This window comes from Corvus hawaiiensis, chromosome 26 (genome assembly GCF_020740725.1).
Source record: "Corvus hawaiiensis isolate bCorHaw1 chromosome 26, bCorHaw1.pri.cur, whole genome shotgun sequence".
Classification (NCBI taxonomy): Eukaryota; Metazoa; Chordata; class Aves; order Passeriformes; family Corvidae; genus Corvus; species Corvus hawaiiensis.
This window is the reverse complement of record NC_063238.1, coordinates 45,248,715-45,265,072: the sequence shown is the minus strand read 5'-3', so window position 1 is coordinate 45,265,072 and position 16,358 is coordinate 45,248,715. Positions and strand designations below refer to the sequence as shown.

The window sequence follows — 16,358 nt, the reverse complement described above, 5'->3', positions numbered from 1 at the left end:
CCTGTGATCCCAGGCTCCCGGAGATTCCTGGCGTTCTCTGGCCTCCCAAAATCCGGGAATGGAGAGGCCGGGTGGGGGCTGATCCCGGGAGAAAAGTGGGATTGAAGGGATCCAGGAGGGATCCAGGGCGGGATCTGCTGGCAGGGAACAGGGACAGGAGCAGAGGGAGCGGCCTCGGGCTGGGATTTTTGGGAATATCCCCCTGGAAAGGGCTGCCCGGGCTGGGAGCAGGTTTAAGGAATTCCTGCCCCTTTTTTCCACGTTTAAGGAATTCCCTGCTTTTTCCAGGTTTAGGGAATTCCTGCTCTTTTTTCCAGGTTTAAGGAATTCCCGGGGTTCTTTCCAGCTTTAAGGAATTCTCTGGATTTTCCAGGCTTAGGGAATTCCCAGGGTTTTTTCCAGGTTTAAGGAATTCCCTGCTTTTTCCAGGTTTAAGGAATTCCCAGGGTTTTTTCCAGGTTTAAGGAATTCCTGCCCCTTTTTCCAGGTTTAGGGAATTCCCTGGGTTCTTTCCAGGTTTAAGGAATTCCCTGCTTTTTCCAGATTTAAGGAATTCCCAGGGTTTTTTCCAGGTTTAGGGAATTCCCTGGGTTCTTTCCAGGTTTAAGGAATTCCCAGGGTTTTTTCCAGGTTTAAGGAATTCCCTGGGTTCTTTCCAGGTTTAAGGAATTCCCTGCTTTTTCCAGCTTTAAGGAATTCCCAGGGTTCTTTCCAGCTTTAAGGAATTCTCTGGATTTTCCAGGTTTAGGGAATTCCCAGGGTTTTTTCCAGGTTTAGGGAATTTCCTGCTTTTTCCCAGGTTTAAGGAATTCCCGGGGTTTTCCAGCTTTAAGGAATTCCCTGCTTTTTCCAGGTTTGAGGAATTCCCTGGTTTTTTTTCCAGGTTTAGGGAATTCCCTGGATTTTCCAGCTTTAAGGAATTCCTGCTCCTTTTTCCAGGTTTAAGGAATTCCCAGGGTTTTTTCCAGGTTTAAGGAATTCCCAGGGGGTTTTTCCAGCTTTAAGAAATTCCCAGGTTTTTTCCCAGCTTTAAGGAATTCCCTGGATTTCGTAGCTTTAAGGAATTCCCCGGGGGTTTTTCCCAGCTTTCAGGAATCCCTGCCCTATTTCAGATGGAAGCAATTCCCAGTTTTTTCCATTCCCTGCCCTTTCCCAGCTCTCAGGAATTCCCTGCCTTTTCCCGGGATTTCTCCCCCCCCCCCAGGCGGATCCCGGCCTCTGCCACCATTCCCAGCATTCTCCTGGGAAAATTCCCCCTTTTCCCTTCGCCCCGCCGTGGAATTTTCCCGGAATTTCCCCAAGTCCCACCTCCAATCCCTTTTTTCCCCCCGGAGCTTCCTTCTGTGCCGTGGTTTTCCCGTTGGAGTTGGGCTTTTCCAGGCAGGAATTCCCGGGATGAGCTCCAGCCCCATCCCGCTGGATTTGCTCCGGGTTATCCCTGTCCTGCTCTTCCAGGCTCCTTTCTCCCGGAGCAGCTCCAGGTGGGATTTTCGGGAATGTTTCCCCTGGCAACGGCCGGAATTCCTGGAAATTCCGGGCTGGAGCGGCCATTCCCGGCTGGAATCGCCATCGCTGGGGGGGTGGGATGGGAGCAGGGCCGGGATTTGGGATCCCCATTCCCAGGATTTCCCATCCCTGTGGATTTGGGATTGGGATGAACTGGGGGGCTCCCAGGGCTTTTCCCACCTCAGCCATTCCCTGCTCCAGAATTCCCAGAGCTGCCATTCCCGAAATCCCAAATTCCCAGAGCTTTCATTCCCGAAATCCCAGAGCTGCCATTCCCGAAATCCCAAATTCCCAGAGCTGCCATTCCCGAAATCCCAGAGCTGCCATTCCCTGCTCCCGAAATCCCAGAGCTGCCATTCCCAAATTCCCAGAGCTGCCATTCCCGAAATCCCAAATTCCCAGAGCTGCCATTCCCAAAATCCCAGAGCTGCCGTTCCCTGCTCCCGAATTCCCAGAGCTGCCGTTCCCAAAATCCCAAAATCCCAGCGCTGCCATTCCCGAAATCCCAGAGCTGCCATTCCCGAAATCCTAAAATCCCAGAGCTGCCATTCCCAAAATTTTCAGGGTTTTTTTAGGGAATTTTTAGGGGTCCTTTTAGGGAATTTTGAGGGTTTTTTTAGGGAATTTTCAGGGTTTTTTTAGGGAATTTTTAGGGGTCCTTTTAGGGAATTTTGAGGGATTTTTAAGGGATTTTTCAGGGGGTTTTTTTAGGGAATTTTCAGGGGTTTATTAGGGAATTTTCAGGGGTCCTTTTAGGGAATTTTGAGGGTTTTTTTAGGGAACTTTGAGGGGTTTATTAGGGAATTTTCAGGGTTTTTTTGGGAATTTTTAGGAGTCCTTTTAGGGAATTTTGAGGGGTCCTTTTAGGGAATTTTCAGGTTTTTTTAGGGAATTTTCAGGGGGGTTTTAGGGAATTTTCAGAGTTTTTTAGGGAATTGTGAGGGGGTTTTTAGGGAATTTTGAGGCGTTTTTTAGGGAATTTGGAGGGGGTTTTTAGGGAATTTTGAGGGTTTTTTTAGGGAATTTTGAGGGGTTTTTTTAGGGAATTTTGAGGGGTTTTTTTTAGGGAATTGTGAGGGGTTTTTAAGGGAATTTTGAGGGGTCCTTTTAGGGAATTTTCAGGGGTTTTTTAGGCAATTTTCAGGGGTTTTTTAGGGAATTTTCAGGGGGTTTATTAGGGAATTTTGAGGGTTTTTTAGGGAATTTTCAGGGTTTTTTAGGGAATTGTGTGGGGCTGGAGAGGGCCTTGGCATAAAGGCTGCAGGGGCAGGAGCCAGGGAACGGCTTCCCCATGGAATTTCGGGATCTTGGGAAGCCATTCCCGCCCTCCAGCGAATTCCCAGAGAATCCCTGGAACAATCCCGGCAGCATCCCGGCATTCCGGGAGCTGTTGGGAAGCTCTGGATGCTCCCGGAGCTCCCTTCCCTCAGCACAAGGAATTCCGTGGCTTCATCCCGGATTTCTTCCCAAGCCCTGGCGTGGGATTGGAATTCCCAAAAAGTCACTGTGGAGCTGGAATTGCTGCCATTCCCGAAATCCCAGAGCTGAGGGCAGGTGGAGAGGAGAAATCCTGGATTGCAAGGCTGGAAATTTGGGAATGCTGAGTACAGGGCTGGAAATTTGGGAATGCTGGCTCCCTGCTGCTCCTTGGAGCCGTGGCTTTTCCATATGGAAAAAGGGATTTCGGGTGTGGGGGCCCTCAGGAGCCATCCCGAACAATCCTGGAATTCCGCTTGGGAAAGAGCCGAGGGATCCAGGGAAATCCTGGAGCTGCCAGAGCCGGAGGAATTCCAGCCGGGATTTGTTCCTGGTTTTTCGTTTTTTCCAGCTCTTCCCGGTGCGGGCTCTGAGGGGCGACATTCCCTCACATTCCCTGGAATTCCCTGATATTCCCTGACATTCCCTCACATTCCCTGACATTCCCAGATTCTGCTGGAGCCATTCCGGCCCTGTCCTGGGAGGCTCCCAAACTTTTCCAGGCTCTTCCCAGACTTTTCCAGGCTCTTCCCAAACTTTTCCAGGGCCGTTCCCACAGCTCCCAAACTTTTCCAGGGCTCTTCCCAGAGCTCCCAAAGCTCTCCAGGGATGCTCCCAGACTTTTCCAGGATTGTTCCACACCTCCCAGGCTTTTCCAGGCTCTTCCCAAACTTTTCCAGGCTCTTCCCAAACTTTTCCAGGGCCATTCCCAGAGCTCCCAAACTTTTCCAGGCTCTTCCCAAACTTTTCCAGGGCCATTCCCAGAGCTCCCACAGCAATTCCAGGCCATTCCCAGAGCTCCCAAACTTTTCCAGGGCTCTTCCCAGACTTTTCCAGGCTCTTCCCAGAGCTCCCAAACTTTTCCAGGGCTTTTCCCAGAGCTCCCAAACTGTTCCAGGCTCTTCCCAAACTTTTCCAGGATTGTTCCACAGCTTCCAGACTTTTCCAAGCTCTTCCCAGAGCTCCCAGACTTTTCCAGGGCCATTCCCAGAGCTCCCACCCTATTCCAGGGTTTCTTCCAGAGCTCCCAAACTTTTCCAGGGCCATTCCCAGAGCTCCCACACCAATTCCAGGCTCTTCCCAAACTTTTCCAGGGCCATTCCCAGAGCTCCCAAACTTTTCCAGGCTCTTCCCAGAGCTCCCGGACTTTTCCAGGGCTCTTCCCAAACTTTTCCAAGGCTCTTCCCAGAGCTCCCAAACTTTTCCAGGGCCATTCCCACAGCTCCCACACCAATTCCAGGCTCTTCCCGAACTTTTCCAGGGCTCTTCCCAGAGCTCCCAGACTGTTCCAGGGCTCTTCCCAAACTTTTCCAGGGCTCTTCCCAGAGCTCCCAGACTGTTCCAGGGCTCTTCCCAAACTTTTCCAGGGCTCTTCCCAGAGCTCCCAGACTTTTCCAGGGCTCTTCCCAGAGCTCCCAGACTTTTCCAGGGCCATTCCCAGAGCTCCTACAGCAATTCCAGGCCATTCCCAGAGCTCCCAGACTTTTCCAGGCTCTTCCCAGAGCTCCCCCTTTTCCCCAGGGCCTTTCCCAGAGCTCCCAAACTTCTCCTCCCTTTTCCCGGCCCCACTTTAGGCTCTTCCCCACCTTTTTTTGGGATACCGGGATCTGTCTCCCTCCCCCTCTGGAAAACCTTCCTGAGGGGCTGCCGGGTGAAATTTGGGAATTTTTGGTGGGAGAGGAGCGGCTTTGGCTCGGGAATCACAGCCCCAGGAGCTTCCAGAGGCTCCCAGAGCGGGAAAAGCGAGATCTGAGTGGGAAAAGCGGGATCTGAGTGGGAAAAGCGGGATCCGAGCGGGATCCAAGTGGGAAAAGCGGGATCCAAGTGGGATCTGAGCGGGAAAAGCGGGATCCGAGCGGGAAAAGCGGGATCCGAGTGGGAAAAGCGGGATCCGAGTGGGATCCGAGCGGGAAAAGCGGGATCCAAGCGGGAAAAACGGGATCTGAGCAGGAAAAGCGGGATCCGAGCAGGGAATAGGGGACTCCGAGCGGGATCCGAGCGGGAAAAGCGGGATCTGAGTGGGATCCGAGCGGGATCCAAGCAGGAAAAACGGGATCTGAGCGGGAAAAGTGGGATCCGAGCAGGGAATAAGGGACTCCGAGCGGGATCTGAGCGGGAAAAGCAGGATCTGAGTGGGATCCGAGCGGGATCCAAGCAGGAAAAACGGGATCCGAGTGGGAAAAGCGGGATCTGAGCGGGATCTAAGCGGGATCTGAGCGGGAAAAGTGGGATCCGAGCGGGAATAGCGGGGTCCGAGCGGGAATAGCGGGATCCGAGTGGGAATAGCGGGATCTGAGTGGGATCCATGCGGGAAAAGCGGGATCCGAGCGGGAATAGCGGGATCCGAGCGGGATCCGAGTGGGAAAAGCGGGATCCGAGCGGGAATAGCGGGATCCGAGCGGGATCCGAGCGGGAAAAGCGGGATCCGAGTGGGAAAAGCGGGATCCGAGAGGGATCCGAGTGGGAATAGCGGGATCTGAGCGGGATCTGAGCGGGAAAAGTGGGATCCGAGCGGGATCCGAGTGGGAATAGCGGGATCCGAGCAGGATCTGAGCGGGATCCGAGCGGGAAAAGCGGGATCTGAGCGGGAAAAGCGGGATCCGAGCGGGATCCGAGCGGGAATAGCAGGATCCGAGTGGGAAAAGCGGGATCCGAGCAGGAAAAGCGGGATCCGAGCGGGATCCGAGCGGAAATAGCAGGATCCGAGTGGGAAAAGCGGGATCTGAGCGGGATCCGAGTGGGAAAAGCGGGATCTGAGCGGGATCCAAGTGGGAATAGCGGGATCCGAGCGGGAAAAGCGGGATCTGAGCGGGAAAAGCGGGATCCGATCGGGATCTGAGCGGGATCTGAGCGGGAATAGCGGGATCCGAGCGGGATCCGAGCGGGATCCAAGCAGGAAAAACGGGATCCAAGCGGGAATAGCGGGATCCGAGCGGGATCCAAGCAGGAAAAACGGGATCCGAGCGGGAATAGCAGGATCCGAGCGGGATCCAAGCAGGAAAAACGGGATCCGAGCGGGAATAGCGGGATCTGAGCGGGATCCGAGTGGGATCTGAGCGGGATCCGAGCGGGATCCAAGCAGGAAAAACGGGATCTGAGCGGGAATAGCGGGATCCGAGAGGGATCCAAGTGGGATGTGAGCGGGATCCAAGCAGGAAAAACGGGATCCGAGCGGGAATAGGGGCTCCGAGCGGGAATAGCGGGATCCAAGTGGGATCCGAGCGGGATCCGAGTGGGATCCGAGCGGGAATAGCGGGATCCGAGCGGGGTCCGAGCGGGATCCGAGCGGGAAAAGCAGAGATGGAAGCGAGGGGAGAGGGATCCCATCCCGGGATCCGGCCGATCCTGGGGATCCGGGGGAAATTTGGGAATGCTGGTGGCAGAGGGGGCGGCTGGGAAAGGCGGGAGAGCTTCGGGACGGCCGCGTGGGAACGGGGCGGATTCGGGATCTGGGAATGTTGGGATTTGGGAATGTTGGGATTTGGGAATGTTGGGATGGGGAAGGGTTGGGGTTTTTTTTTTGGGGGGGGGGGGGGTTCAGAGTTTAAAGGGATTTTTGGGGAGTGTCCGGAATTGTTTGGCGCCCTCTGGTGGAGCGTGGCGCCACAATTCCCGAGAAAAATTCCCGACCAAAATTCCCGACCAAAATTCCCAGGGAATATTGTGGAAAAGCCAGGGTTTATTGTGGAAAAGCCGGGTTTTATTGTGGAAAAGCTGGAATTTCTTAATGGAAAAGCCGAGTTTTTTTTTATGGAAAAGCCGGGTTTTTTAAGGAAAAGCCAGGTTTTTATGGAATGTCAGGGGTTTTTTATGGAAAAGCTGGGATTGCTTAATGGAAAAGCCGGGATTCACTGTGGAAAAGCCAGGATTTATTGTGGAAAAGCCGGGTTTTTATGGAAAAGCCGGGTTTTTATGGCAAAGCTGGAGTTTCTTTATGGAAAAGCCGAGTTTTTGAAGGAAAAGCTGGGTTTTCATGGAAAAGCTGGGATTTATTGTGGAAAAGCTGGGATTTTTAGGAAAAGCCGGGTTTTTATGGAATGTCAGGGGTTTTTTATGGAAAAGCTGGGATTTCTTAATGGAAAAGCCGGGATTTATTGTGGAAAAGCCGGGATTTATTGTGGAAAAGCAGAGTTTTTTTATGGAAAAGTTGGAGTTTCTTAATGGAAAAGCTGAGTTTTTGAAGGAAAAGCAGAATTTTTTAAGGAAAAGCCGGGTTTTTATGGAATGCCAGGGTTTTTTTATGGAAAAGCTGGAGTTTCTTAATGGAAAAGCCGGGATTCACTGTGGAAAAGCCGGGATTTATTGTGGAAAAGCCGGGTTTTTTAAGGAAAAGCCGGGGTTCATTGTGAAAAAGCAGGAATTTCTTAATGGAAAAACTGAGTTTTTTAAGGAAAAGCGGGATTTTTTTTTATGGAAAAGCCGGGATTTATTGTGGAAAAAGCTGGAATTTCTTAATGGAAAAACAGATTTTTTTTACGGAAAAGCCGGGTTTTTATGGAAAAGCTGGGATTTAGTGTGGGAAAGCAGGAATTTCTTAATGGAAAAGCAGAATTTTGAATGGAAAAGCCGGGTTTTTATGGAATGTCAGGGGGTTTTTATGGAAAACCAGGAATTTCTTAATGGAAAAGCTGGGATTTTTAAGGAAAAGCCGGGTTTTCATGGAGAAGCTGGGATTTATTGTGGAAAAGCAGGAATTTCTTCATGGAAAAGCCGATTTTTTTTAAGGAAAAGCCGGGTTTTTTTAGGAAAAGCCGGGTTTTTATGGAATGTCAGGGGGTTCTATTGTGGAAAAGCCGGGTTTTATCGCGGAAAAGCCGGGATTTATTGTGGAAAAGCTGGGATTTTTAGGAAAAGCCGGGTTTTTATGGAATGTCAGGGGGTTTTTATGGAAAAGCTGGGATTGCTTAATGGAAAAGCCGAGTTTTTTTAAGGAAAAGCCGGGATTCACTGTGGAAAAGCCGGGATTTATTGTGGAAAAGCCGGGGTTGTTTTTATGGCAAAGCTGGAGTTTCTTTATGGAAAAGCCGAGTTTTTGAAGGAAAAGCTGGGTTTTCATGGAAAAGCCGGGATTTATTGTGGAAAAGCCGGGATTTATTGTGGAAAAGTTGGGTTTTTTAAGGAAAATCCGTTTTTTTTTAAGGAAAAGCCGGGGGTTTTTTATGGAAAAGCCGGGATTTATTGTGGAAATAGGTGGAATTTCTTAATGGAAAAGCCGAGTTTTTGAAGGAAAAGCCGGGTTTTTATGGAAAACCTGGGATTTAGTGTGGAAAAGCAGGAATTTCTTCATGGAAAAGCAGAGGTTTTTTAAGGAAAAGCAGAATTTTGAATGGAAAAGCCGGGTTTTTATGGAATGTCAGGGGGTTTTTATGGAAAACCAGGAATTTCTTAATGGAAAAGCCGGGATTTTTAAGGAAAAGCCGGGTTTTCATGGAGAAGCTGGGATTTATTGTGGAAAAGCAGGAATTTCTTCATGGAAAAGCCGATTTTTTTTAAGGAAAAGCCGGGTTTTTTTAGGAAAAGCCGGGTTTTTATGGAATGTCAGGGGGTTCTATTGTGGAAAAGCCGGGTTTTATCGCGGAAAAGCCGGGTATTTATTGTGGAAAAGCTGGGATTTTTAGGAAAAGCCGGGTTTTTATGGAATGTCAGGGGGTTTTTATGGAAAAGCTGGGATTGTTTAATGGAAAAGCCGAGTTTTTTTAAGGAAAAGCCGGGATTCACTGTGGAAAAGCCGGGATTTATTGTGGAAAAGCCGGGGTTGTTTTTATGGCAAAGCTGGAGTTTCTTTATGGAAAAGCCGAGTTTTTGAAGGAAAAGCTGGGTTTTCATGGAAAAGCCGGGATTTATTGTGGAAAAGCCGGGATTTATTGTGGAAAAGTTGGGTTTTTTAAGGGAAATCCGTTTTTTTTTAAGGAAAAGCCGGGGGTTTTTTATGGAAAAGCCGGGATTTAGTGTGGAAATAGGTGGAATTTCTTAATGGAAAAGCCGAGTTTTTGAAGGAAAAGCCGGGTTTTTATGGAAAACCTGGGATTTAGTGTGGAAAAGCAGGAATTTCTTCATGGAAAAGCAGAGGTTTTTTAAGGAAAAGCAGAATTTTGAATGGAAAAGCCGGGTTTTTATGGAATGTCAGGGGGTTTTTATGGAATAGCTGGAATTTCTTAATGGAAAAGCCGGGATTTTTAAGGAAAAGCCGGGTTTTCATGGAGAAGCTGGGATTTATTGTGGAAAAGCAGGAATTTCTTCATGGAAAAGCCGATTTTTTTTAAGGAAAAGCCAGGTTTTTTTAGGAAAAGCCGGGTTTTTATGGAATGTCAGGGGGTTCTATTGTGGAAAAGCCGGGTTTTATCGCGGAAAAGCCGGGATTTATTGTGGAAAAGCTGGGATTTTTAGGAAAAGCCGGGTTTTTATGGAATGTCAGGGGGTTTTTATGGAAAAGCTGGGATTGTTTAATGGAAAAGCCGAGTTTTTTTAAGGAAAAGCCGGGATTCACTGTGGAAAAGCCGGGATTTATTGTGGAAAAGCCGGGGTTGTTTTTATGGCAAAGCTGGAGTTTCTTTATGGAAAAGCCGAGTTTTTGAAGGAAAAGCTGGGTTTTCATGGAAAAGCCGGGATTTATTGTGGAAAAGCCGGGATTTATTGTGGAAAAGTTGGGTTTTTTAAGGAAAATCCGTTTTTTTTTAAGGAAAAGCCGGGGGTTTTTTATGGAAAAGCCGGGATTTAGTGTGGAAATAGGTGGAATTTCTTAATGGAAAAGCCGAGTTTTTGAAGGAAAAGCCGGGTTTTTATGGAAAACCTGGGATTTAGTGTGGAAAAGCAGGAATTTCTTCATGGAAAAGCAGAGGTTTTTTAAGGAAAAGCAGAATTTTGAATGGAAAAGCCGGGTTTTTATGGAATGTCAGGGGGTTTTTATGGAATAGCTGGAATTTCTTAATGGAAAAGCCGGGATTTTTAAGGAAAAGCCGGGTTTTCATGGAGAAGCTGGGATTTATTGTGGAAAAGCAGGAATTTCTTCATGGAAAAGCCGATTTTTTTTAAGGAAAAGCCAGGTTTTTTTAGGAAAAGCCGGGTTTTTATGGAATGTCAGGGGGTTCTATTGTGGAAAAGCCGGGTTTTATCGCGGAAAAGCCGGGATTTATTGTGGAAAAGCTGGGATTTTTAGGAAAAGCCGGGTTTTTATGGAATATCAGGGGGTTTTTATGGAAAAGCTGGGATTGCTTAATGGAAAAGCCGAGGTTTTTTAAGGAAAAGCCGGGATTCACTGTGGAAAAGCCGGGATTTATTGTGGAAAAGCCGGGGTTGTTTTTATGGCAAAGCTGGAGTTTCTTTATGGAAAAGCCGAGTTTTTGAAGGAAAAGCTGGGTTTTCATGGAAAAGCCGGGATTTATTGTGGAAAAGCCGGGATTTATTGTGGAAAAGTTGGGTTTTTTAAGGAAAATCCGTTTTTTTTTAAGGAAAAGCCGGGGGTTTTTTATGGAAAAGCCGGGATTTAGTGTGGAAATAGGTGGAATTTCTTAATGGAAAAGCCGAGTTTTTTAATGGAAAAGCCGGGTTTTTATGGAAAAGCCGGGATTTAGTGTGGAAAAGCAGGAATTTCTTCATGGAAAAGCAGAGGTTTTTTAAGGAAAAGCAGAATTTTGAATGGAAAAGCCGGGTTTTTATGGAATGTCAGGGGGTTTTTATGGAAAACCAGGAATTTCTTAATGGAAAAGCCGGGATTTAGTGTGGAAAAGCTGGGATTGCTTAATGGAAAAGCCGAGTTTTTTTAAGGAAAAGCCGGGATTCACTGTGGAAAAGTGGGATTTTTTTAAGGAAAAGCCGGGTTTTTATGGAAAAGCAGGAGTTTCTTAATGGAAAAGCCGAGTTTTTTAAGGAAAAGCCGGGTATTTATTGTGGAAAAGCTGGGATTTATTGTGGAAAAGCTGGGGGTTTTTTAAGGAAAAGCCGAGTTTTTTAAGGAAAAGCAGAGTTTTTATGGAAAAGCCGGGATTTATTGTGGAAAAGCAGAGTTTTTTTAAGGAAAAGCCGGGTTTTTATGGAAAAGCTGGGATTTAGTGTGGAAAAGCAGGAATTTCTAAATGGAAAAACAGATTTTTTTTAAGGAAAAGCCAGGGTTTATTATGGAAAAGCCGAGTTTTTTAAGGAAAAGCCGGGGTTTTTATGGAATGTCAGGACTTTTAATGGAAAAGCCGGGATTTATTGTGGAAAAGCTGGGTTTTTGTGGAAAAGCAGGAATTTCTAAATGGAAAACCAGATTTTTTTTTAAGGAAAAGCCGGGATTTATTGTGGAAAAGTGGGATTTTTTAAGGAAAAGCCGGGGGGTTTTTTTCTGTGGAAAATCAGATTTTTATGGAAAAGCCGGTCCTTTTTGCATACTGGGCCAAACTGGGCCAGACTGGGCCAGACTGAGCCAAACTGGTCCAAACTGATCCAAACTGGCCCAAACTGGCCCAAACTGATCCAAACCGATCCAAACTGAGCCAAACTGGCCCAAACTGATCCAAACCGATCCAAACTGAGCCAAACTGGTCCAAACTGATCCAAACTGGCCCAAACTGGCCCAAACTGATCCAAACCGATCCAAACTGAGCCAAACTGGCCCAAACTGGTCCAAACTGGCCCAAACTGGCCCAAACTGATCCAAACTGGTCCAAACTGGCCCAAACTGGCCCAAACTGGCCCAAACTGGCCCAAACTGATCCAAACTGGCCCAAACTGACCCAAACTGACCCCAAACTGACCCAAACTGGCCCAAACTGGCCCAAACTGACCCAAATTGACCCAAATTGACCCAAACTGGCCCAAACTGATCCAAACTGGCCCAAACTGGCCCAAACTGATCCAAACCGATCCAAACCGGCCCAAACTGATCCAAACTGATCCAAACTGGTCCAAACTGGCCCAAACTGGCCCAAACTGGCCCAAACTGGCCCAAACTGATCCAAACTGGCCCAAACTGGCCCGAACTGAGCCAAACCGACCCAAACTGACCCCAAACTGATCCAAACTGGCCCAAACTGATCCCAAACTGACCCAAATTGACCCAAACTGATCCAAACTGGCCCAAACCGACCCAAACCGACCCAAACTGAGCCAAACTGGTCCAAACTGACCCAAACTGATCCAAACTGGCCCAAACTGGCCCAAACTGACCCAAACTGAGCCAAACTGGCCCAAACTGATCCAAACTGGCCCAAACTGAGCCAAACTGGCCCAAACTGATCCAAACTGGCCCAAACTGATCCAAACTGGCCCAAACTGGCCCAAACCGACCCAAACCGACCCAAACTGGGCCAGACTGATCCAAACTGACCCAAACCAATCCAAACTGGCCCAAACTGGCCCAAACTGAGCCAAACTAGCCCAAACTGGCCCAAACTGGCCCAAACTGAGCCAAACTGGCCCAAACTGAGCCAAACTGGCCCAAACTGGCCCAAACTGACCCAAACTGGCCCAAACTGATCCAAACTGACCCAAACTGACCCAAACTGATCCAAACTGACCCAAACTGGCCCAAACTGACCCAAAGTGAGCCAAACTGGCCCAAACTGATCCAAACTGATCCAGACTGATCCAAACTGGCCCAAACTGACCCAAAGTGAGCCAAACTGATCCAGACTGATCCAAACTGGCCCAAACTGACCCAAACTGAGCCAAACTGGCCCAAACTGATCCAAACTGGCCCAAACTGATCCAGACTGATCCAAACTGGCCCAAACTGATCCAAACTGGCCCAAACTGATCCAGACTGGCCCAAACTGGGCCTGACTGAGCCAAACTGGGCCAGACTGAGCCAAACTGATCCAAAGTGGCCCAAACTGATCCAAAGTGGCCCAAACTGATCCAAACTGACCCAAACTGACCCAAACTGATCCAAACCGGCCAGACTGGGTCCAACTGAGCCAAACTGAGCCAAACTGAGCCAAACTGAGCCAAACCGACCCCAAACGACCCAAACCGACCCAAACCGACCCAAACCGACCCCAAACTGACCCAAACCGACCCAAACTGACCCAAACCGACCCAAACTGGCCCAAACTGGCCCAAACTGACCCCAACTGATCCAAACTGGCCCAAACTGGCCCAAACTGATCCAAACCGACCCCAAACTGGCCCAAACTGACCCCAACTGATCCAAACTGGCCCAAACTGACCCAAACTGATCCAAACTGACCCCAAACCGACCCCAAACCGACCCCAAACTGACCCAAACTGACCCAAACCGACCCAAACTGGGCCAGACTGATCCAAACTGACCCAAACCAATCCAGACTGGCCCAAACTGACCCAAACTGGGCCAAACTGATCCAAACCGACCCAAACCGACCCCAAACCGACCCCAAACCCACCCAAACTGACCCAAACCCACCCCAAACCCACCCAAACCGACCCCAAACTGACCCAAACCGACCCAAACTGACCCAAACCGACCCCAAACTGGCCCAAACTGACCCCAACTGATCCAAACTGGCCCAAACTGACCCAAACTGATCCAAACTGACCCCAAACTGACCCCAAACCGACCCCAAACTGACCCAAACCGACCCAAACCGACCCAAACTGGGCCAGACTGATCCAAACTGACCCAAACCAATCCAAACTGGTCCAAACTGACCCAAACTGGGCCAAACTGACCCAAACTGGGCCAAACTGATCCAAACCGACCCAAACCGACCCCAAACCGACCCCAAACCCACCCAAACTGACCCAAACCCACCCCAAACCCACCCCAACCGCTCCAAACCGGGCCAGCAAAGCCGGCAACGCTCCCGATCCGGCCCCTCCGGATCCTTCCCCGGCCCCCGCTCACGGGAAGGGGGGGAGAGCGAAGGGAAAGGGGGAAACCCAACTCCAGCCCCATCCCAGCGCCAAAAACCTGGGAAAAAACTTATCCAGAGCTCCCTGCGGAAAATCCCCGGCTCCGTGCAAGGGCGGCCTTTGTTTGCCGGTAATCCCATCCCTTTGCCGGCCGGGATTTGCCGGCCCGATCCCACCCGGTGCGGATTTTACGGCTCCCGCCGGGAACGTTTGCCTGGAGCTGCTTTAACAATCATTCCCAAAAATCCGGCCCCGAAGCCGATCCCGCTCCGAGGGGGGCTCCGGAAAGGGGGGGGGGGGGGGGAAGGGGTTTTGTGTTTTTCCAGGGAAAGTTCCGGAGCGATGCCCAGGAAAAAAAACGCGGATTTGGGAATTGGGGGTGGGAGTGGGGTTATCCCAGAAAAAAACCGGGATTTGGGAATTGGGGGCAGCGCAGGGGATTTGGAATTGAGGGCGGCCAGACCAGTCTGGCCCAGTTTGGATCAGTCTGGCCCAGTTTGGATCAGTCTGGCCCAGTTTGGATCTGTCTGGCCCAGTTTGGATCTGTCTGGCCCAGTTTGGCTCAGTTTGGATCAGTTTGGCCCAGTTTGGCCCAGTTTGGATCAGTCTGGCCCAGTTTGGATCAGTCTGGCCCAGTTTGGATCAGTCTGGCCCAGTTTGGATCTGTCTGGCCCAGTTTGGCTCAGTTTGGATCAGTTTGGCCCAGTTTGGCCCAGTTTGGATCAGTCTGGCCCAGTCTGGCCCAGTTTGGCCCAGTTTGGCCCAGTCTGGCCCAGTTTGGCTCAGTTTGGCCCAGTTTGGCCCAGTTTGGCCCAGTTTGGCCCAGTTTGGCTCAGTCTGGCCCAGTTTGGATCAGTCTGGCCCAGTCTGGCCCAGTTTGGCCCAGTTTGGCCCCGTCTGGCCCAGTTTGGCTCAGTTTGGCTCAGTTTGGCCCAGTTTGGATCAGTCTGGCCCAGTCTGGCCCAGTTTGGCCCCGTCTGGCCCAGTTTGGCCCCGTCTGGCCCAGTTTGGCTCAGTCTGGCCCAGTTTGGCCCAGTTTGGCCCAGTCTGGCTCAGTTTCGCCCAGTTTGGATCAGTCTGGCCCAGTTTGGCCCAGTCTGGCCCAGTTTGACCCAGTCTGGCTCAGTCTGGCCCAGTTTGGCTCAGTCTGACTCAGTCTGGCCCAGTCTGGCTCAGTTTGGCCCAGTTTGGCCCAGTCTGGCTCAGTCTGGCCCAGTTTGGCCCAGTTTGCTCAGTTTGGCTCAGTTTGGCCCAGTCTGGCTCAGTCTGGCCCAGTTTGGCCCAGTTTGGCTCAGTTTGGCTCAGTTTGGCTCAGTCTGGCCCAGTTTGGATCAGTTTGGCCCAGTTTGGCCCAGTCTGGCCCAGTCTGGCCCAGTTTGGCTCAGTCTGGCCCAGTTTGGCTCAGTTTGGCTCAGTTTGGCCCAGTCTGGCCCAGTTTGGCCCAGTCTGGCTCAGTCTGGCTCAGTTTGGCCCAGTTTGGCTCAGTCTGGCTCAGTTTGGCCCAGTTTGGCTCAGTTTGGCCCAGTCTGGCCCAGTTTGGCCCAGTTTGGCTCAGTCTGGCTCAGTTTGGCCCAGTTTGGCTCAGTCTGGCCCGGTCTGGCCCAGTTTGGCTCAGTTTGGCTCAGTTTGGCCCAGTCTGGCCCAGTTTGGCCCAGTCTGCTCAGTTTGGCCCAGTTTGGCTCAGTCTGGCCCAGTTTGGCCCAGTTTGGCTCAGTCTGGCCCAGTTTGGCTCAGTCTGACTCAGTCTGGCCCAGTCTGGCCCCGTCTGGCCCAGTTTGGCCCAGTCTGGCTCAGTCTGGCCCAGTTTGGCCCAGTCTGGCCCAGTTTGGCCCTAAAAAAACCCTCCAAATTCCCTAAAAACAGACCCTTGAAAATTCCCTAAAAACAGACCCTTGAAAATTCCCTAAAAAAACCCCCTCAAAATTCCCTAAAAACCTCTGAAAATTCCCTAAAAAACTCCTCTGAAAATTCCCTTAAAAAATGCTCAAATTCCCTAAAAAACCCCCTCAAAATTCTCTAAAAAAAGCCTGAAAATTCCCTAAAAACCCCTGAATAAATTCCCTAAAACACCCCTGAAAATTCCCTAAAAACTCCTCAAAATTCCCTAAAAACCCCTGAATAAATTCCCTAAAACACCCCTGAAAATTCCCTAAAAACTCCTCAAAATTCCCTAAAAACCCCTGAATAAATTCCCTAAAAAACCCTGAAAATTCCCTAAAAACCCCTCAAAATTCCCAAAAAAACCCCTCAAAATCTCTAAAAAAGACCCTGAAAATTCCCTAAAAGAACCCCTCAAAATTCCCTAAAAACCCCTCAAAATTCCTTAAAAACCCCTCAAAATTCCCAGAAAAACCCTCAAAATTCCCTAAAAAAGCCCTCAAAATTCCCTAAAAACCCCTCAGAATTCCCTAAAAACCCCTCAGAATTCCCAAAAAACCCCTCAGAATTCCCAAACCCCCCCAGGCTCCTGCCCCTGCAGCCTTTATGCCGAGCCCCTCTCCAGCTGTGCTGGAAAAACCTCTGGAAAAGGCCCTGGAAGGGGCTCGGGGCTCTCCTGGAATTCC

General features: G+C 49.8%; 1 protein-coding gene across 2 annotated transcripts in view; it reads left to right on the top strand.

Moving 5' to 3' along the window:
• The window catches only part of BOP1 (BOP1 ribosomal biogenesis factor), a 117,646-nt gene that overhangs the window by 7,742 nt on the left and 93,546 nt on the right, over positions 1 to 16,358 (top strand). The window lies entirely within an intron of this gene.